Raw genomic sequence first — 21,357 nt, forward strand, 5'->3', positions numbered from 1 at the left:
ACAGAATGTAACTCAGGATCAGTAATGTAATGTATGTACACAGTGACTGCACCAGCAGAATAATGAGTGCAGCTCTGGAGTATAATACAGGATGTAACTCAGGATCAGTAATGTAATGTATGTACACAGTGACTGCACCAGCAGAATAATGAGTGCAGCTCTGGAGTATAATACAGGATGTAACTCAGGATCAGTAATGTAATGTATGTACACAGTGACTGCACAAGCAGAATAGTGAGTGCAGCTCTGGAGTATAATACAGGATGTAACTCAGGATCAGTAATGTAATGTATGTACACAGTGACTGCACCAGCAGAATAGTGAGTGCAGCTCTGGAGTATAATACAGGATGTAACTCAGGATCAGTAATGTAATGTATGTACACAGTGACTGCACCAGCAGAATAGTGAGTGCAGCTCTGGAGTATAATACAGGAGGTAACTCAGGATCAGTACAGGATCAGTGATGTAATGTATGTACACAGTGACTCCACCAGCAGAATAGTGAGTGCAGCTCTGGAGTATAATACAGGATGTAACTCAGGATCAGTAATGTAATGTATGTACACAGTGACTGCACCAGCAGAATAGTGAGTGCTGCTCTGGAGTATAATACAGGATGTAACTCAGGATCAGTAATGTAATGTATGTACACAGTGACTACACCAGCAGAATAGTGAGTGCAGCTCTGGAGTATAATACAGGATGTAACTCAGGATCAGTAATGTAATGTATGTACACAGTGACTGCACCAGCAGAATAGTGAGTGCAGCTCTGGAGTATAATACAGGAGGTAACTCAGGATCAGTAATGTAATGTATGTACACAGTGACTGCACCAGCAGAATAGTGAGTGCAGCTCTGGAGTATAATACAGGATGTAACTCAGGATCAGTAATGTCATGTATGTACACAGTGACTGCACCAGCAGAATAGTGAGTGCAGCTCTGGAGTATAATACAGGATGTAACTCAGGATCAGTAATGTAATGTATGTACACAGTGACTGCACAAGCAGAATAGTGAGTGCAGCTCTGGAGTATAATACAGGATGTAACTCAGGATCAGTAATGTAATGTATGTACACAGTGACTGCACCAGCAGAATAGTGAGTGCAGCTCTGGAGTATAATACAGGAGGTAACTCAGGATCAGTAATGTAATGTATGTACACAGTGACTGCACCAGCAGAATAGTGAGTGCAGCTCTGCAGTATAATACAGGATGTAACTCAGGATCAGTAATGTAATGTATGTATACAGTGACTGCACCAGCAGAACAGTGAGTGCAGCTCTGGGGTATAATACAGGATGTAACTCAGGATCAGTAATGTAATGTATGTACACAGTGACTGCACCAGCAGAATAGTGAGTGCAGCTCTGGAGTATAATACAGGATGTAACTCAGGATCAGTAATGTAATGTATGTGCACAGTGACTGCACCAGCAGAATAGTGAGTGCAGCTCTGGAGTATAATACAGGAGGTAACTCAGGATCAGTAATGTAATGTATGTACACAGTGACTGCACCAGCAGAACAGTGAGTGCAGCTCTGGGGTATAATACAGGATGTAACTCAGGATCAGTAATGTAATGTATGTACACAGTGACTGCACCAGCAGAATAGTGAGTGCAGCTCTGGAGTATAATACAGGATGTAACTCAGGATCAGTAATGTAATGTATGTACACAGTGACTGCACCAGCAGAATAGTGAGTGCAGCTCTGGAGTATAATACAGAAAGTAACTCAGGATCAGCACAGGATCAGTAATATAATGTATATGCACAGTGACTGCATCAGCAGAATAGTGAGTGCAGCTCTGATCAGCTGTTGCTCACTGTGCTGATTGTGGGTGTGGTGGCTGCAGATCCTGCTGTGTGCTCCTGAGCTCCTGAGAACAAAGCAGCAAAGGTGATAAATACCCAGTGGTCTCGTGACCCTATCAAACAAAGGTAAGAACAGCAAGGGTAACTAAAACATAACTTTTAATCTAATCACTTAATAAATGGACATACAAAAACATACAAAGAGAGCAAAGACCTGTATGGTCAATACTGCCGTGCAATAACAACCAAAAGGCATGTATGGTGCCACATCAGGATGTATTATTGCACCAATATATAACAAGTAATGACAGGTGTACAACTCTACACATAATTGTATAAGTGTAGAGTTGATATTAGAAGTGGGCCTGTCAAAAGAAAAAAAAAACCCAATGTGGACAATCAATGAACTTGATAATGATGTTATTATCAAATAGTATACACCACAATTAAAATGTAGCACGTGCTATGCATTTGATAAATAACCAAAACACTACAGACGTCCTTAAAGGCAATATTTTAGACTGCTAGGTCATAAATATACACCAACAATCACCCCAATGGTGAATTAGATATAGTAAAAACATAGATAAATTGGAACGTCCTCACCCATCAATAAATTGAGTTGTCAGTAGAAGGTTCTCATGGATCCCCAGTTGATGGAGCAGGAGTACAACAAGAGGGTCCCAGCGGTAGTTTCAGGAAGGCATATGGTTCTGCCCCTATTAAACCCTGACAGAGTACTGCACTACCCTCGTTGCCCTTTTGCTTCTTCCCTGACAAGGGCAGTCCACACCTCACAGCTACCACTGCAATAAGAGGCCCTGCACTTGCCCTTCAAAAAATGCCTCACATGCATCCCGACGCGTTTCTTCTTTCCTCAAGATTCCTCAGGGGACATATATACATGATAAGAAGGTTAGTAGGCTATAGTGCTATAATAAGAGCCACATTACTCTCCACTATCCTCACAATAAGGGATGTGGAACAAGGAATGTATCAGGGATATATATGGCAGGGTAAATTAGATAGAAACAAGAACAGGTGGTCACTGATGTCCATCTGTCCCATCAACCAGCTTCTAGATATGGGAATGTGGATTGTAAGTCACACACACATTCACCATTCACTATCCATGGGGAGGGAAGTGTGCGCCCATCCTGGAATGCACTCAGGTCCGGGTGAACCGCACGCATCACTTCCAGGGGTGAACCCATTGTAAAGCTCAGTGCCAGTGGTACAGTAGCTGTGCTGACACGCATGCTGGACCGCATGCGTCATTTCTGGTTCTTACCGTTTGGCTCTAAGGTAGCGTGAGACCCGCGATAAGCAAGGGGAATGCATACTGAGACACACGCGTCACTTCCGGAGGCGTCACAGTGGTGACGTTACATCCGCTGCAGTTCATAAACTGCTATTTTCTATAAGTGAGGCGCACATTCCATCAGGCATCATTTGAAAGGTGAGACAACAAATGACGTCACACATCGTACCACTGGTGGACGGCAAGCTATAACATGTCACTTGCTGGAAACCCATATAGTAGCAATTAACTCTTTGGGTTGTTAATGCCAGTGGCACAATCAAAACACCAATACATAGGTGATTCATGACCATAATGCACAATTAAGTGCAGGCAAATGAGAACTGGATATTGAAAGTACATAAATATATATGCAAGATGATCTATGCAATATATAGATCATATGAAGAAGCAATGGATAGACTGGTGGAAAGCAAAATATATAAAACTTAGTCAATACATGATTAGAGGCTGGTGTGATGAGGTATCACATCCTGAGAACCAACACCTCTCCACCTGGGGACCTGCTCTCTCTCCTACCCAGGGAGAGAGTGGGTTTCCTGGGATGAGCAATGGAGCCAAGTCCCAGGCTTCTGTTCCCCGAACCAGGCCGGTGGGGAGCAGGAAAAGCCAGCAACTGGCCTGCACCTCGGAGGACTCGGGGGTGAGACGCTTCACCAGGAGTCGCAGCAATGTGGCTCCTACTCCCCCGGGTCTGTGGAAACCCAGAGAAGCCGCAAGGCTTCCAACATGGAGGATAAGCCTGACAGCATGCATGATGGCGCTCCTTCCGGAGGAAAGCTGAGTGGTGAAGGTGAGGACGACCTCACTGAGGGTGGTTGGGGGCTGCAGAGACCCAGGGAGTCTGTGTCCACCTATGCCTACCGGGTCATGAGCCGCCTCCGTGAGTATGAAGAAGCGAGTAAGATCACCAAGAGGCTCCTGGAGGAGCTGCGCTGCTGCACAAGTGCCAACGCTGCAGGTGCCTCCAAATCGAGGAAGACGAAACTCCAGGCGGAGGTAAGGAGACTAAAGCTGGATATTAATGAGCTGGAAATAAGGAACTCTTTCATAAGAGAACAGAGTGGTCCTTTGAAGGAAAAACTTATTAATGAAGACGGATTTAGAGAAATGGCTGATAACAGAGAGCAAAGGCAGATGGGGATGAGAGTGATGATGACCAGCAGAAAGCCCCACCTGGCAGCCTGCAAAGTTACCTGCAGGCCACGTGCAGCGAGCTCCCTGCAGGATAGGCGGCAATGACATCCGGTCGCAGTTCTGCCAGCTCTGGGGAGGACAGTAACAGCAGCGGTCAGGGAGAGGCGCTAGTGGTGGAGATAAAGCTCCTAGAGTTGCCAGTGTGCCTCCAAAACTTCCATCTTGGTGATGATCTACCAGAGGAGGCACCTGGGCCAAACAAAAAAAAGGCTAAGAAGACCAAGCCAAAGCTGCAGGAAGCGGTAAGATACGTTTATGGCCCCTCCCTGAAACCCCTGAGTCGGCTGCAGGGTAAGCTCGCTGTATAAGCCCCGTTGCCCAGCCCAGCCCGGGTTCTGCTGTGGTTCCGGTGCAAAGGCGCGGGGAGATTACAAAGCATGGTAGTGAGGCGAGGAGCTCCATCTCTGCTTGTAGTAGCGGAGACGCAGCAGGAGGTGCATCAGCCGAAAGGCTGGACAGTGAGGGCAGCCCGGCGGCAGGCGTTCGGTCAGGCCACGATGCTGTGGTGCGCTCCTCTGTGGGAGGGGGAGCAGCCCGGTGTTGGGCGCTGCTCTGGTAGCCTCAGCGCCTCTGAATGCTGTTGCCACTGATCATTTAGTTGAGGAGCGGCGGCAGTGTGAGGGGGCTGTCGAGGCTGAGCGTTCCGGTTCTCCCACCAAAGTCCTATTTTGTGTTAGTGCCATTGGTCAGGAAGATCCTGATGCTAAAGAGCAGCGGCACCTCACAACAACTAAGGATCAGCGGCGCATCACTACAAATGTCAAACAGCGGAAATTACCGACTGATGATGCGGAGGGCACACACAAGACCAGGGGTGAGGTCGCCTCCAGTTCTATGGAGGTGACTGAGCCCCTTGTGTCTGATTATGCTGAGGTCAAAATGTCATCCACCATTGTTACTGGTCCAGCAGGAGTGAATGTGGTGGTGGGTGTGACTGAGGCCAATTCATCGTCTAGTGGTGTAGTTGCTGGTCTGGTGGAGGGTGAGATGGTGATGGAGGTGGGTAATAGTAATGCTGTTGGGGCTGATGTGGTCACTGGTCTGGTTGCCCTCCCGGTGGTGGCAACACCTGTAAAGAATTATGCAAGTGTCACCTCCGGGGCAAATAGGGCATCCTCCTCGTCTCCAGGCTCTGGGGACGGCATGTTGCAGCGGTATCTCCTGGAGGCTCTAAAGAAGGGGGAGAGATCATTAATGGTAGAGGGTCGAGAGAGAGTCCTTCTGGATAGAGAAGCATGGCCTTGGGGCCTTCCGCTTCCGAGAGCAAAAAGGGGGGGGGGGATACAGTGTGGTCCCTCCCAACAGCTGGGCCAGGCAGTGTGCGTAGGAATGTGGTCCATCTTCGGTGGAGGGGCCGTGATGCATTTCACAAGATCTAAAGTTGTGGAGCTCCTGCTGAGGATGGGCTTCAAGGCGATTGCCATTTATGCCTTGATACATCCCTATTCCACGCCTGTGTTTGATGTCAGCTTTGTTCGACCGGAGGGGCTTGAGCTCTTCTGGTCGAATTTTGAGTTGGCAGAAAATGAGCCCGGCTGGCGAGACTTTGCCGTTCAGGCAGTGTCTCACCAAGACCAAATCAAGAAGGTGACCGTGATGACTCGTAATGAGTCGCTTTCTTATTATGACATCATGACGTGGCTTGGTCGGTATGGAGAGGTGGTAGAGATGTCTAAGAAAAACCGTGACGAGTTTGGTATCTGGTCAGGGGCCTGGACATTCATGGCAAAACTTAAGCGTTTAGGTGGTACAATTGCCCACATTCCATCATATGCCTTCCCAGGTAGGGATCGTATCCTGGTCTTCTACCAGGGGCAACCAAGGCTCTGTCACAAGTGCGGCGAATCCACACACTTCAGTGCAAACTGCACTGTGCAGAAATGTGCGTTGTGTGGGGGTGTTGGCCATCTTGCTGCATCTTGTGTAGAGATTAGGTGCCACCTGTGTGGTGAGTTAGGTCACCCATTCAGCCGTTGTCCTCGCTCCTTCGCTAATGCAGTCGAGATCCCGGTGGGAGAAAGCCGTGAGGCCGATTCTGCTGGGGAGGGGACTAGCAGGGGTGGGGCAGCTGAGGGTCCAGGGAAGAAAAGCAATAAAAAGACGCCTGCCCAGCTGAAGCGTCTAGACAAGCGCAGACAATAGAGGGAGCTAGGCAAGCCCCGGGCTAATAGGGCAGCCCCTGTCCTGGATGCCAGTCTTGCTGCTGAGGCCCCGAGGGATGAAAAAAAAACACTTCCGTTTTTTTTTGCTTCTTTTGTTTTCACCTTATTGAGCGGAGCACATTTTTTCTGGTTCCCGAGGACCACTCTGCTTTGGGGCTGCGACGTACAGAGCTATTGCGGGATGTTTGCCTGCGTTCTACCGCAATCAGCGGGTGGAACGCATGTGTGCTCCGGATATGACGCCAACCGGATGTGATGTGGCATGTCACATCCGGTTGCGTACCACCGCCATCCATGGGTGGAATGCATACATCTTCCTAATGTGACGCTAACCGGATGTAATGCACGCATCACATCTGGTCTATGCGCTCCACAGGATGAAACGCACGCCGCACTAAGCTTGGGCCATAACCTTCCCTTGATCTATACACCACCTGTTGGCATTTCAAAACGGTCACATGTCCTTTCTAATCTGCCATATGAATACAAGCTATTCACTTGCTTATTTACCCCTGATGAAGCTGCTGAGAAGCAGCGATATGTGTTGGGTCTATACATCTTGCAGGTAATCATATGCATTTACCCCATATGTTTAATCCACCTTGGCTACTCGATTCATTGTGTATTTATTGTGAATCAAAATAGTACTGTTTTTTTTGAGCTGGGGAATGGTCTGGGACCTACTGTATCCAGACATAACAGATTAGATACATTAAACAGTGCCAGCAAAGTTAAGCGGTCCTCCATATTTATTGATTATCATATCAGAACCTCTGGGTCTAAAGCAATGCTTGTACATTATATGTTTTAATTGTTTTTAAACTTTTTGCATGTGTTCGCTTGTTTATATTGTCAATAAAGATTTTAGCTATTTTTTTCTAAATTGTTGGGAGTGCATGGCTTCTGTTTTGCCATACGTCTTTTCTCTTATTTATAAGAGTTGGATGGGGAGGTCAGGAAGATCCATAGGGAGGAAACTGCGTCTGCCTCAGAATCCTCCCATTATGAAAGTATGGATGAGGATAATAAGCGGTGGCTAGAGAACAAGCGTAAGCTCGGCACCAAAAAGAAGAGAAAGAAGGGAGATAAAACATCGTCTCTCGCTCTGACCAAGGTACCTAAGGAAGGTAAAACGGACTCCCCTCTGGTTGGTCTTTCTAACCAGTTCCAAGCCCTTGAGAACATCTCTTTCTCTGAGGAGGAGGCAGAGGGTGAGGTTCCGGCTTTGGCAGAACTTGTCTCCCTCTCCTGGGGATGCAAGGTCCTTGGGAGGAGGGACTGGCCTGGAGTCTGGAGACGAGGACGATAAAAGAAGGAAAAATGCGGGAATGGACACCTCTGTGTCATTAAAGAGGGGGAAGGATTCCTCGTCTGAGGCAGAGGATAAGGGGAGTGGGAAGAAGAAAGCCATCTAACTCAATCACCAATGATGGCGGTACCCACTCCGTTGACGCTGGCGTCCATTAATGTCGCCAGCATTAAGTCAAATATGGCTAGATTTGCGGCCTTTGATTTTCTCAGCCGGGTTGAAGCTGACATTTTCTTTTTGCAAGAGACCAGGCTGCCAAACATGGCAGAGGTGTTTACAGCTAAAAGGGAGTGGAGACTCGGGCCCTCCTATTGGTCTTTTGCGGCCGAGCCGTATAGCGGAGTGGCGGTCCTTTTTACCGCACCGGTAGAATGCCGACGGGTTATTGAGTTAGAAATGGGGAGGTGCCTGATATTAGATGTTCTCATGAAGGGACAAGAGCTCCGGCTCATCAACATCTATGGTCCCCAATCTAAGTGGGACCAGAAGTGTCTCTTTACGAGGATCAAGCCCTACCTTTTTACGAGTCGGCAGGTCATCTTTGGAGGGGACGTCAACACTGTCACGAGGCCCCAGGACACAGGAGGTTCCAGAGACAAGCTGACTTATAATAGCGTCGCCCTTAATAGTATACCTAGTGAGGCTCGCCTGCTGGATGTTCACATCCGGCACACCGCAGGCCACGAGGGGTTCACCTATCATAGAGGTAACTGTAGGTCCAGAAGAGACAGGTTTTATTTAAAGGAGGAAGCCGTCTCTTCAGCAGTGTCTGTTGTTGAGGTGGAGTTCTCCGACCACTGTTTGTTTTCTCTGAATGTTACAGAGACTCCCATGATGGAAAGAGGCTTTTGGAGGCTCAATTCGTCTCTCTTGGAAGAAGCGGAGATAAGACAGTCCTTTGAAGATTTTCTTCAGAGCCAGGTACCCTTACTGGATCTTTGTAGTAGTAAGAGTGGTGGGAGATGTTCAAGAAAAGGGTGCCGAGATTCTTCCGCCAGCTCTCGAACCTCAGGACTCTAGACAGGTACCGCCTGTATCAGGGCATAAGGAGGAAACTCGAGCATCTTGTCTCAACTGGAGGTAGCCATGAGATGATCTCCAGAGTGAAATCTTTGCTAATGAGGTGTCAGTATGATAGCCACCCATCTTTGAGACGGATTATGGGAAGTACCTCTCGCCTGACCCTGTCAGAAACTGCAAGATGTCAGTGAATAATAAAGTTGTTACAGGACTCGTTGACAATGCGGGATCCCTGAAAAGATCCAGATCAGGGATCTTGCAGATCGTCAGATCCTTCTACTCACACCTCTTGGGGAAGAGGGATCTGGATTGGGATGAAATGTCTGCTTTTCTGGCTAAAGCCGTCCCCGAACCTGGGGTAGACCCCTCTCTTGGCGTTTTGACAGAGATGATAAGGGAAGAGAAAGTTAAGTTGGCGATTGAAGGGCTTGCCCTAAAGAAATCGACCGATCCAGATGGCTTAACATCTGAATTCTATAAGACCTTTAAGGACTCCTTGGTTCCCCTCTTGACTGAGGTATTCAGTGTCTTACCTCGGGCACTCTGCCAAAGTCAATGAGGAGGTCTGCCCTGATCATCTTGTCAAAGGGTAAGGACCCATTTTGGATTGAAAATTGGCGTCCCATAGCGCTTCTCAATGCAGACAGGAAGGTTTTGGCAAAGGTGCTGTTTAATCGGCTGGTGAAATTTGCACCCCGGCTCCTTTAGGGGGCTCAGCATTGCTCTGTTCCGGGCCGCAGTACAATTAGTGCTGTACTCTGTGTCTGAGAGGCGGTGGAACAGGGTAAGGGTGGTCACTGGAAGGGGTACATGCTGTCATTGGATCAGGCAAAAGCGTTTGATCGGGTTAATCATGAGTACCTCTGGTCTGTCCTTCTGAGGGGGTTTGTTGATTGACTTAAGACCTTGTAAGCTGGGGCGGAGAGTTTCCCACTTGTGAACAATTGGATTGGCAGCTCTTTTGAGGTTGAGTGTGGTGTTCGCCAGGGTTGTCCCTTGAGCCCGCTGCTGTAGGTGTTTACGATTGACCCACTTCTTAGGAGGGTGGAGCGTGGACCGTTGGCTGGGATCGGGATGGACCAGACAGCACAAGAAGCCACTCTGAGAATGGTGGCGTATGCTGATGACGTCACCGTTTTTGTTTCCTCTGATGGGGAGGCAGAGTGGCTGATATCAGAGGTAAATCGCTACTTGAAGGCATTCGGGTCTAAGATCAACCGGGATAAGTGTGAAAGTCTCTGGCTGGGAGGAGGAGATCCTGGTTTTAATCTCCCGGACACCTTTCCAGGACTTAAAGTCTCTGCAAAATTTCTTGGCATCGAATTTGGCCAGGGGGATTAGCCCAAACAAAATTGGGACAGCAGGCTAAAGATCGCCACTCAGAAGGTGAACCAATGGAAGAACAATCATTTTAAAAGAACAACCATAGAGCGAGTGGGAGGTCATTCACAATATCTCCACACCAGGGTGTGGTCTGGGGTTTAAATAGAAGACCTGCTGAGACATTCAGAGTTCAAGTGTCTGGACAGGCTAACTCCAGAGAGGAGCTTGTAGTCTTGTTTGCTAAACTGAACAGTGTGGTTCTGCTAACCTGGAGTGGGTGGATCCCCGCAGATGTAAGGACTGTCTTATCTATTTTTCTTTTGTTTACCCGTTATGACAAGAAAGGCCTGTTTGTTTTGATGGACTTTACAGTTCCTGTGTTACCTCTGTTCAGTTAAGTGAGTCGATCTACCACAGTACACAGTGACTGCACCAGCAGAATAGTGACTGCAGCTCTGTAGAATAATACAGGAGGTAACTCAGGAACAGTACAGGATCAGTAATGTAATGTATGTACACAGTGACTGCACCAGCAGAATAGTGAGTGCAGCTCTGGAGTATAATACAGGATGTAACTCAGGATCAGTACAGGATCAGTAATGGAAGGGTTGGTCTTTGACCCTAAGGGAAAGGATAAACCTGATCAAAACTTACCTGCTCCCTTTACTGATCTATCTGGGCAGTGTGTGCATCTTGCCGGAGCCTCTCTGGACTCGGGTCTACAGTTTGTTCTTCCAACTGTTAAGGGGAAATAGACTGAATCTGGTAAAAAGAGAGGTTACTTATAGTATGAGGAGACTAGGAGGGTTAGCTATGATCAACCCTGTGGTATTCCTTGTGAATACCTTCATTAAGATCAATATTGCAACCCTCTGGAAAGAGAGGGCTCCTCCGTGGGTATTCTCCTGCAGGGGATGGTTTCGACCTTTCTTCCAGGAATGGGAGGCAGGAGGGCAAGTGAAGGATCTACGCACACCGCATGGACATCTTCCGGCTTACGCTACCCTGGTTCTGAAGGTAATACGCCGCTGGGGTCTGGGAATGTGGGAGACCAGGATTCTGCCAAAGAAGCTCCTTGACAAAAGGGTTTTGTTGACCCATTTTCAGAGGCCTCTGGCGCTCAGGGATTGCCCAAGTCGGGATCTTGGGGTGCGTCTGCATCTTTTGAATTCTATCAGGATCCCCTCGAAGCTTTGGGACTTGGCTTGGCGCTGCTTCCATGGGAAACTGTGTGTGAGGGACAATCTGAAGTGTAGGAGCTCTGAGGACAGGAACTGTCCTCGGGAGCATTGTGGTACCATGCTTGAAAGCATGGACCACTTTCTGCTTCGTTGTCCCTTTAACACACAAGTGTACAACAGGGTGGGCACCTCTATTGGCTGGCCCCGGCTGGCCGGTCTCTCTTATGCAGAATGGGCCTATGGAGCATTCGGGGACCTGGGTGGTCGGGACCGCTGCACCTTATTTCTAGTTAGCGCAGTGGTTAGGTATCACACGTGGAACGCACGGTGCGCAGTATCGACGCAACGGAAAATCCTCCCAATGGACGATGTGTTTAGGACCATACTCGGTGACCTGGTGAAGGTGCGTTCTCTGGAGTATGAGAGACTGGGTACACGGAGGGCCGCTCTCCTCTGGAGGGGCTTTTCTTTTAGTGTGCCCTAGTCTGGTCATCTCCTCTCCTGGTGGTGGGCTGCTGCTGACACCATAGATTTTTGTTTTGCTTTGATCAGTAGACAGTGATGTAGGGCTGCAGGCACCGAACTTGGGCTTTGTTAGTTGTGGTTATTGTATTGTTTTTTTTTGTATATATTGTATATAAGGATATGGATTTGGGTGTAGGTGTTAGGTTGGGTGGTGGGAAAAGGGGGGAGGTGGTTTCATCTTGTGGGGCTTTGGCACACTGGTTATTTGGGTGAAAAACTGGCACTGCCTGATCTGGCCTATGGACGTTGGACATGGACTGAGGCATGAGAAGCAGGACCAGCTCTCAGGTCAGTGCCAGGGTTGGGAATTGTGGGCTTTAGTGTGGGGAGGATAGTTTAGTCTTGTATATATTTGTATAGTTATTGTTTATTTTATATAGAAAATTTAAATAAAATAAAATGTGTATGTATATATAGTTTGTATATATTTTTGCCGGCTATTGTTTATTTCATTTATTGTTTGTGGTTATTATTTAGTTTGGTAACCGGACCAGAAGTCTGTAGTGTAAGTAGCTATTATTGTGTATATATGTATAATATGTGTGTGAGGAGAGAGGGAGCGGCTGGACCAGTTCATTACATTGTTTATTTTGTGGTTATTAATTTTGTTATGTTTCTGTTGTTATTATTGTTATGTTTTTCATTTTTATAATTAAAGATCTATAGGATGTAACTCAGGATCAGTAATGTAATGTATGTACACAGTGACTGCACCAGCAGAATAGTGAGTGCAGCTCTGGAGTATAATACAGGATGTAACTCAGGATCAGTAATGTAATGTATGTACACAGTGACTGCACCAGCAGAATAGTGAGTGCAGCTCTGGAGTATAATACAGGAGGTAACTCAGGATCAGTAATGTAATGTATGTACACAGTGACTGCACCAGCAGAATAGTGAGTGCAGCTCTGGAGTATAATACAGGAGGTAACTCAGGATCAGTAATGTAATGTACGCACACAGTGACTGCACCAGCAGAATAGTGAGTGCAGCTCTGGAGTATAATACAGGAGGTAACTCAGGATCAGTAATGTAATGTATGCACACAGTGACTCCACCAGCAGCATACTGGGTGCAGCTCTGATCAGCTGCTAGTCAGTGTGGTGATTACGGGTGTGGTGGCTGCTGATCCTGCTGTGAGCTCCTGATCTCTGAGAACCAACACCTCTCCACCTGGGGACCTGCTCTCTCTCTTTCCCGGAGGGAGAGCTGGTTTCTGGGATGAGTGAAGGAGCCAAGCCCCAGGCTTCTGCTTCCCGAACCAGGCCGGCGGGGGGCAGAAGAAACCAGCAACCGGCCTGCACATCAGAGGACTCGGGGGTGAGACGCTGCACCAGGAGTCGCAGCAATGTGGCTCCTACTCCTCCCGGGATTGTGGAGACCCCTAGAAGCCGCAAGGCTTCCAGCATGGAGGTAAAGCCTGACAGCGGCGTGCAAGATGGTGCTCCTTCCGGAGGAAAGCGGAGTGCTCACGGAGGTGAGGCCGACCTCCCTGAGGGGGGTTGGGCGCTGCAGGGACCCCGGGAGTCTGTGTCCACCTATGCCTCCCGGGTCATGATCCGCCTCCGTGAGTATGAATATGCCAGTAAGCTCATCAGGAGGCTCCGGAAGGAGCTGCGCTGCACAAGCGCCAAAGCTGCGGGGGCCTCCAAACAGAGCAAGGCTAAACTCCAGGCCGAGGTAAAGCGACTGACCAGCGAGATTCACCTGCTGGAACTGAGGAAAGCTGACATCAGGGAGCAGAGTGGTCATTTCAAAGAAAAACTAATAAATGAAGACCGCTTTAGAGAAATGGCTGATACCAGAGAGCAAAGGCAGATGGGGCTGCAGCCTGAGAGCCAGGTGGATGATGAAAGTGATGATGACCAGCAGGAAGCCCCACCTGGCAGCCTGCAAAGTCACCCGCAGGCCACGTGCAGCGAGCTCCCTGCAGGACAGGCGACAGTGACATCCGGTCGCAGTTCTGCCGGCTCTGGGGAGGACAGTGACAGCAGCGGCCAGGGAGGGGCGCTAATGGCGGAGATTAAGCTCCTGGAGTCCCCAGTGTGCCTCCAAAACTTCCATCTTGGTGACGATCTACCAGAAGAGGCACCTGGGGGCCACAAAAAGGCAAAGAAGACCAAGCCAAAGCTGCAGGAGGCGGTAAGATACGTATATGCCCCCCTCCCTGTACCTCCTGAGTCGGCGGCAGGCTCAGCTCGCTGTATAAGCCCCGTTGCCCAGCCCAGCCCGGGTTCTGCTGTGGATCCGGTGCAAAGGCGCGGGGAGATTACAGAGCGCGGTAGTGAGGCGCAGAGCTCCGTCTCTGCTTGTAGTAGTGGGGACGTAGCAGGAGGTGCATCAGCCGAGAGGCTGGACAGTGAGGGCGGCCCGGCGGCGGGCGTTCCATCAGGCCACGATGCTGTGGTGCGCTCCTCAGTGGGAGGGGGGAGCAGCCCGGTGTCGGGGGCAGCTCCGGTAGCCTCGGCGCCTCTGAATGCTGTTGCCGCTGATCACTTAGTTGAGAAGCGGAGGCAGTGTGAGGGGGCTGTCGGGGCTGAGCGTTCCGGTCCTCCCACGAAAGTGCTATTTTGTGTTGGCGTCGCTGGTCCGGAAGATCCTGATGCTAAAGATCAGCGGCGCCTAACAGCATCTAAAGATCAGCGGCACATTATTCCGAATGCCAAACAGCGGAAATTACCGACCAATGATGTGGAGGGCACACATAAGACCGGGGGTGAGGTCGCCTCCAGTTCTATGGAGGTGACTGAGCCCCTTGTGCCTGATGCAGAGGTCAAAATGTCATCCGCCATTGTTACTGGTCCAGCAGGAATGAATGTGATGGTGGGGGTGAATGAGGCTAATTCATTGTCTAGTGGTGTGGTTGCTGGTTTGGTGGAGGGTGAGATGGAGGTGGGTAATGGTGTTGCTGTTCGGGCTGATGTGGTCACTGGTCCGGTTGCCCCCCCGGGGTTGGCAACACCTGTCCAGAGTTATGCCAGTGTCACCTCCGGGGCAAATAGGGCATCCTCCTTGTCTCCGGGCTTTGGGGACGGCATGTTGCAACGGCGCCTCCTGGAGGCTCTAAAGAAGGGGGAGAGATCACTAATGGTAGAGGGTCGAGAGGTTGATCTATCCTTTTGGATAGAGAGGCATGGCCTCGGGGCCTTCCGAGAGCAAAAAGGGGGGGATACAGTGTGGTCCCCCCCAACAGCCGGGCCAGGCAGTGTGCGTAGGAATGTGGTCCGTCTTCGGTGGAGGGGCAGTGATGCATGTCCTCCAAGGTCTAAAGTTGTGGAGCTCCTGCTGAGGATGGGCTTCAAGGCGATTGACATCTACGCCTTGATACATCCCTATTCCACGCCTGAGTTTGATATCAGCTTTGTTCGGCCGGAGGGGCTTGAGCTCTTCTGGGCGAATTATGAGCTGGCAAAAAATGAGCCCGGCTGGCGAGACTTTGCCGTTCAGGCAGTGTCTCGCCAAATCCAGATCAAGAAAGTGACCGTGATAGAATCATAGAATGGTAGAGTTGGAAGGGACCTCCTGGGTCATCTGGTCCAACCCCCTGCTCAAAGCAGGATTCACTAAATCATCTCAGACAGATGTCTGTCCAGCCTCTGTTTGAAGACGTCCATTGAAGGGGAACTCACCACCTCTCGTGGCAGCCTGTTCCACTCATTAATCACCCTAACTGTCAAAAAGTTTTTTCTAATATCTAATCTGTGTCTCCTCCCATTTAGTTTCATCCCATTGCTTCTAGTCTTTCCTTGTGCAAATGAGAATAAAGATGATCCTTCTACAATGTGACAGCCCTTGACATATTTGTAGACACCTATTAAGTCTCCTCTCAGTCTTCTTTTTTGCAAGCTAAACATTCCCAAATCCTGCAACCGTTCCTCATAGGACATGGTTTGCAGACCAGTCACCATTCTGGTCGCTCTTCTCTGAACTTGCTCCAGTTTGTCTATGTCTTTTTTAAAATGTGGTGCCCAAAACTGTACACAGTATTCCAGATGAGGTCTGACCAAAGAGGAGTAAAGACCGATAATGACTTCAGGTGATCTAGACTGTATGCTTCTGTTAATACATCCCAGAATTGTATTTGCCTTTTTTGCTGCTGCATCACACTGTTGACTCATGTTCAGTCTATGATCTATTAGTATACCTAAGTCTTTTTCACATGTACTGTTGCTTAGCTCTATTCCTCCCATTCTGTATATGCTTTTTTCATTTTTATTGCCCAGATGTAGTACTTTGCATTTTTCCCTGTTAAAAACCATTCTGTTGGTTGCTGCCCACTGCTCCAGTTTATTTAGGTCTTTTTGAATCCTCTCTCTCTCTTCTCTAGTATTAGCTATCCCTCCTAGCTTTGTGTCATCAGCAAATTTAATCAGTTTACCCTCAATTCCTTCATCTAAATCATTGATAAAGATGTTGAACAATACAGGTCCCAGGACGGAGCCCTGTGGTACCCCACTTGAGACATTCATCCAGCTGGATGTGAAGCCATTTACAACCACCCTTTGAGTCCGATCACTAAGCCAGTTATGAATCCACCTAACAGTTGCCTGGTCCATTGCATACTTGGTCATTTTTTCAATAAGGATGGTGTGAGATACTTTGTCAAATGCTTTGCTGAAGTCAAGATATACTATATCTACAGCATTTCCCTGATCCACCCAGTCAGTGATTCTGTCATAGAAGGAAATTAAATTAGTCTGACATGACTTGTTAGTTACAAACCCATGCTGACTCTGGTTAATCACTTCATTCTTATCCATGTACTTACATACATGTTGTTTAATAATTTGTTCAAAGATCTTTCCTGGTATAGAAGTCAGACTCACCGGCCTATAGTTCCCTGGGTCCACCTTCTTCCCCTTTTTGAAGATAGGAACAACATTTGCTCTTCTCCAGTCTTCTGGGACTTCTCCTGTTCTCCAAGAATTTTCAAAGATTATGGAGAGTGGTTCTAAAATTTCTTCTATGATCTCCTTCAGTACTCTGGGGTGTAATTCATCTGGACCTGGAGACTTGAACTCATTTATGTTAGCTAAATATTCCCTCACAATCTTTCTGTTTACAGATAACTTGGATTCCTCTATTCCTCTAAAAGGACAGTGAAGATCAGTTGATGTTACATTTTCTTTCTGAGAGAAAACAGATGCAAAATAGGAATTAAAAAGTTCGGCCTTCTCAACATCCTCTCTTACCATTTCTCCATTTTCATCCTGTAAAAATCCTATAGCATCTTTGACTTTTCTTTTACTTTTGACATACCCCCAAAATCCTTTTTTATTGCTTTTGACATCTCTTGCAAGCCTTAATTCATTGTCAGCTTTAGCTAACCTGATACGTGCCCTGCAGGATCTGCAGACTGCATTATAATCTTCTTTAGATATGCCTCCCTCTTTCCATTTAATAAACATTTCTTTCTTTCTTTTTAGCATGTGTTTAAGTTCTGTGTTCATCCATCCTGGTTTCCTTAAATGCTTCCCATTCTTCCTACTTTTCGGGATTGTTAACGATTGTGCTTTGAGAATCTCATTTTTAAAAATTTCCCATCCTTCCTGGACATTTTTGTCCTTAAGGACATCCAGCCATTGGATCCCTCCTATTCTCTTTCTGAGTCTCTTAAAATCTGCCTTTCTAAAATCTAACCTTGAAGTTTGAGTCTTCACATGTCTTCCTCTTCTAGTTATCCAAAATTCTATAATAGCATGATCGCTGCCTCCTAGCGTCCCAGCCACCTTTACCTCCTCAACCATTTCCTCCCTGTTTATAAGGATTAGATCCAAAGTAGCAGATCCCCTTGTTTTCTCCCCTACCTTTTGGAAGATAAAGTTGTCAGCCAGAGAGGATAAGAATTTGCTTGACCTGTTAGTTTTACTTGAGAGAGATTCCCAACAAATGTCTGGATAGTTGAAATCTCCCATGACCACTACGTCATATTTTTTGGAGAACTTGGTCATTTGATACATAAAGAGTTCATCCATATCTTCAGCTTGCCCAGGTGGCCTGTAGTAAATGCCTACAATGGTGTCCTTTCCGTTGTTCTCTCCTTGTATTCTTACCCAAACAGTTTCCACAGAACTCCCAGTCTCTGAAGCTTCAATCTCTGTGCAGATATACGCTTTTCTAACATACAATGCGACACCTCCTCCTCGTTTATCAAGTCTGTTTCTTGCAAATAAGTTGTATCCTTTTAGCCTTTTATTCCAATCATGTGTATCGTCCCACCAAGTTTCAGTGATTCCAATAACATCATATTCCTTTTCCTGCGTTAGTAGTTCCAATTCTCCTTGTTTGTTGCCCATGCTTTGTGCATTTGTGTAAAAACATTTTAGTTTGTGATTGGTTTCTCTTCCTCCCATATTTTTATTATTTAAATTGTTTTGTCTTTGTTCTTCCTTTCCACTTCCAGTAGCAGAGATCTCAATAGTATTTGTCAGCTGTATGGCTTTTTCTGGCCTTTTGCTTCCCTTCCCACATTGTTCTAGTTTAAAGCTCTCCTGATGAGTGTAGCAAGGCGACTTCCAAATACATGTTTTCCAGTCTTCGTAAGGTGCACCCCATCTCTAGCAAGTAGTCCATCGTATAGGTAATTCATTCCGTGATCCAGAAATCCAAATCCTTGTTGACGGCACCATCGACGTAGCCAGTTGTTCACCTGTAGAATCTTATTCCACCTCATTGTTCCATGGCCATCCACTGGGATGATGGATGAGACCACCTGCGCTCCCAATTCTTTCACTTTCGTAACGAGTCGCTTTCTTGCTATGACATCATGACGTGGCTTGGTCGGTATGGAGAGGTGGTGGAGATGCCTAAGAAAAACCGCGACGAGTTTGGTATCTGGTCAGGGGCCTGGACGTTTATGGTAAAACTTAAGCGTTCAGGTGGTACGGTTGCCCACATTCCATCGTCTGCCTTCCTGGGTAGGGATCGTATCCTGGTCTTCTACCAGGGGCAACCGAAGCTCTGTCACAGGTGCGGCGACCCCACACACTTCAGTGCAAACTGCACCGTGCAGAAATGTGCGTTGTGTGGGGGTGTCGGCCATCTTGCCGCCTCTTGTGTGGAGATTAGGTGCCACCTGTGTGGTGAGTTAGGTCACCCATTCAGCCGTTGTCCTCGCTCCTTCGCTAATGCAGTCGAGACCCCGGTGGGAGTAAGCCGTGAGGCCGATTCTGCTGGGGAGGGAACTAGCAGGGGTGGGGGAGCCGAGGGGCCAGGGAAGAAAAGCAATAAAAAGACGCCTGCCCAGCTGAGGCGTCTAGACAAGCGCAGACAGGAGAGGGAGCGGGGCGAGCCCCAGACTACCGGGGCAGCCCCTGTCCTGGATGCCAGTCTTGCTGCTGAGGCCCCGAGGGATGATGAGTTGGATAAGGAGGTCAGGAGGATCCACAGGGAGGAAACCGCCTCTGCCTCAGAATCCTCCCATTATGAAAGTATGGATGAGGATAATAAGCGGTGGCTAGAGAACAAGCGTAAGCTCGGCACCAAAAAGAAGAAAAAGAAGGGAGATAAAACATCTTCTCCCGCTCTGACTAAGGTACCTAAGGAAGGTAAAACTGACTCCCCTCTGGTTGGTCTTTCTAACCGGTTCCAAGCCCTTGATAACATCTCTTCCTCTGAGGAGGAGGCCGAGGGTGAGGTTCCGGCTTCAGCGGAGCTTACAGGGGGCGCCGAGGCTCCTTCTCCTGGGGATGCAGGGTCCTTGGGGGGAGGGACTGGCCCAGAGTCCGGAGACGAGGACGAGAAAAGAAGGAAAAATGTGGGAATGGATTCCTCCTCTGAGGCAGAGGGTAAGGGGAGTGGGAAGAATAAAGCCATCTAACTCAATCACCAATGATGGCGGTACCCACTCCGTTGACGCTGGCGTCCATTAATGTCGCCAGCATTAAGTCAAATATGGCTAGATTTGCGGCCTTTGATTTTCTCAGCCGGGTTGAAGCTGACATTTTCTTTTTGCAAGAGACCAGGCTGCCAAATATGGCAGAGGTGTTTATAGCTAAGAGGGAGTGGAGACTCGGGCCCTCCTATTGGTCTCTTGCGGCCGAGCCGTATAGCGGAGTGGCGGTCCTTTTTACCGCACCGGTAGAATGCCGACGGGTTATTGAGTTAGAAATGGGGAGGTGCCTGATATTAGATGTCCTCATGAAGGGACGGGAGCTTCGGCTCATTAACATTTATGGTCCCCAATCTAAGTGGGACCGGAAGTGTCTCTTTACGAGGATCAAGCCCTACCTTTTTACGAGTCGGCAGGTCGTCTTTGGAGGGGACTTCAACACTGTCACGAGGCCCCGGGATAGAGGAGGTTCCAGAGACAAGCTGACTTTTGATAGCGTCGCCCTTAATAGTATAGCTAGTGAGGCTCGCCTGGTGGATGTCCACATCCGGCACACCCCAGGCCACGAGGGGTTCACCTATCATAGAGGTAACTGTAGGTCCAGGATAGACAGGTTTTATTTAAAGGAGGAAGCAGTCTCTTCAGCAGTATCTGTTGTTGAGGTGGAGTTCTCCGATCACTGTTTGATTTTGTTTTCCCTGAATGTTACAGAGACCCCTCGGATGGGAAGAGGCTTTTGAAGGCTCAATTCGTCTCTCTTGGAAGAAGCGGAGATAAGACAGCCCTTTGAGGATTTTCTTCAGAGCCAGGTACCCTTACTGGATCTTTGTAGTAGTAAGTCAGAGTGGTGGGAGATGTTCAAGAAAAGGGTGGCGAGATTCTTCCGCCAGCTCTCGAGCCTCAGGAGCCTGGACAGGTATCGCCTGTATCAGGGCCTGAGGAGGAAACTCGAGCATCTTGTCTCAACTGGAGGTAGCCGCGAGGAGATCTCCAGAGTGAAATCTTTGCTAATGAGGTGTCAGTATGATAGACACGCATCTTTGGTTTTTGAGAGGGATTACGGGAAGTACCGCTCGCCCGACCCTTACAGAAACTGCAAGATGTCAGTGAATAGTAAAGTTGTTACAGGACTGGTTGACACTGCGGGGTCCCTGAAAAGATCCAGATCGGGGATCCTGGAGGTCGTCAGATCCTTCTACTCGCACCTCTTGGGGAAGAGGGATCTGGATTGGGATGAGATGTCGGCTTTTCTGGCTGAAGCCGTCCCCGAACCAGGGGTAGACCCCTCTCTTGGCGTTTTGACAGAGATGATCAGGGAAGAGGAAGTTAAGTTGGCGATTGAAGGGCTTGCCCTGAAGAAATCACCCGGTCCGGATGGCTTAACATCTGAATTCTATAAGACCTTTAAGGACGCCTTGGTTCCCCTCTTGACTGAGGTATTCAATGAGTGTCTTTCCTCGGGCACTCTGCCAAAGTCAATGAGGAGGTCTGCCCTGATCATCTTGTCAAAGGGTAAGGACCCATCTTGCATTGAGAATTGGCGTCCCATAGCGCTTCTCAATGCAGACAGGAAGGTTTTGGCAAAGGTGCTGTTTAATCGGCTGGTGAAATTTGCACCCCAGCTCCTTTCGGGGGCCCAGCATTGCTCTGTTCCGGGCCGCAGTA

At 48.3% G+C, this 21,357-nt stretch overlaps 1 protein-coding gene across 2 annotated transcripts in view; it reads left to right on the top strand.

The window, feature by feature from the left end:
• The window catches only part of LOC141162481 (uncharacterized), a 36,553-nt gene that overhangs the window by 1,554 nt on the left and 13,642 nt on the right, over positions 1-21,357 (top strand). The window contains exon 2 of one of the 2 annotated variants that reach the window (XM_073648647.1): positions 20,404-20,501. The exons of the other annotated variant lie outside the window; for it this stretch is intronic. The gene's annotated coding sequence lies outside the window, so the exon portion shown is untranslated. The remainder of the gene's footprint in view (positions 1-20,403; positions 20,502-21,357) is intronic. 2 annotated transcript variants of the gene reach the window in all.

The sequence above is a fragment of the Phyllobates terribilis genome, unplaced genomic scaffold, assembly GCF_046119375.1.
Source record: "Phyllobates terribilis strain yellow unplaced genomic scaffold, ASM4611937v1 Scaffold_9__5_contigs__length_417890890, whole genome shotgun sequence".
Taxonomy (NCBI): Eukaryota; Metazoa; Chordata; class Amphibia; order Anura; family Dendrobatidae; genus Phyllobates; species Phyllobates terribilis.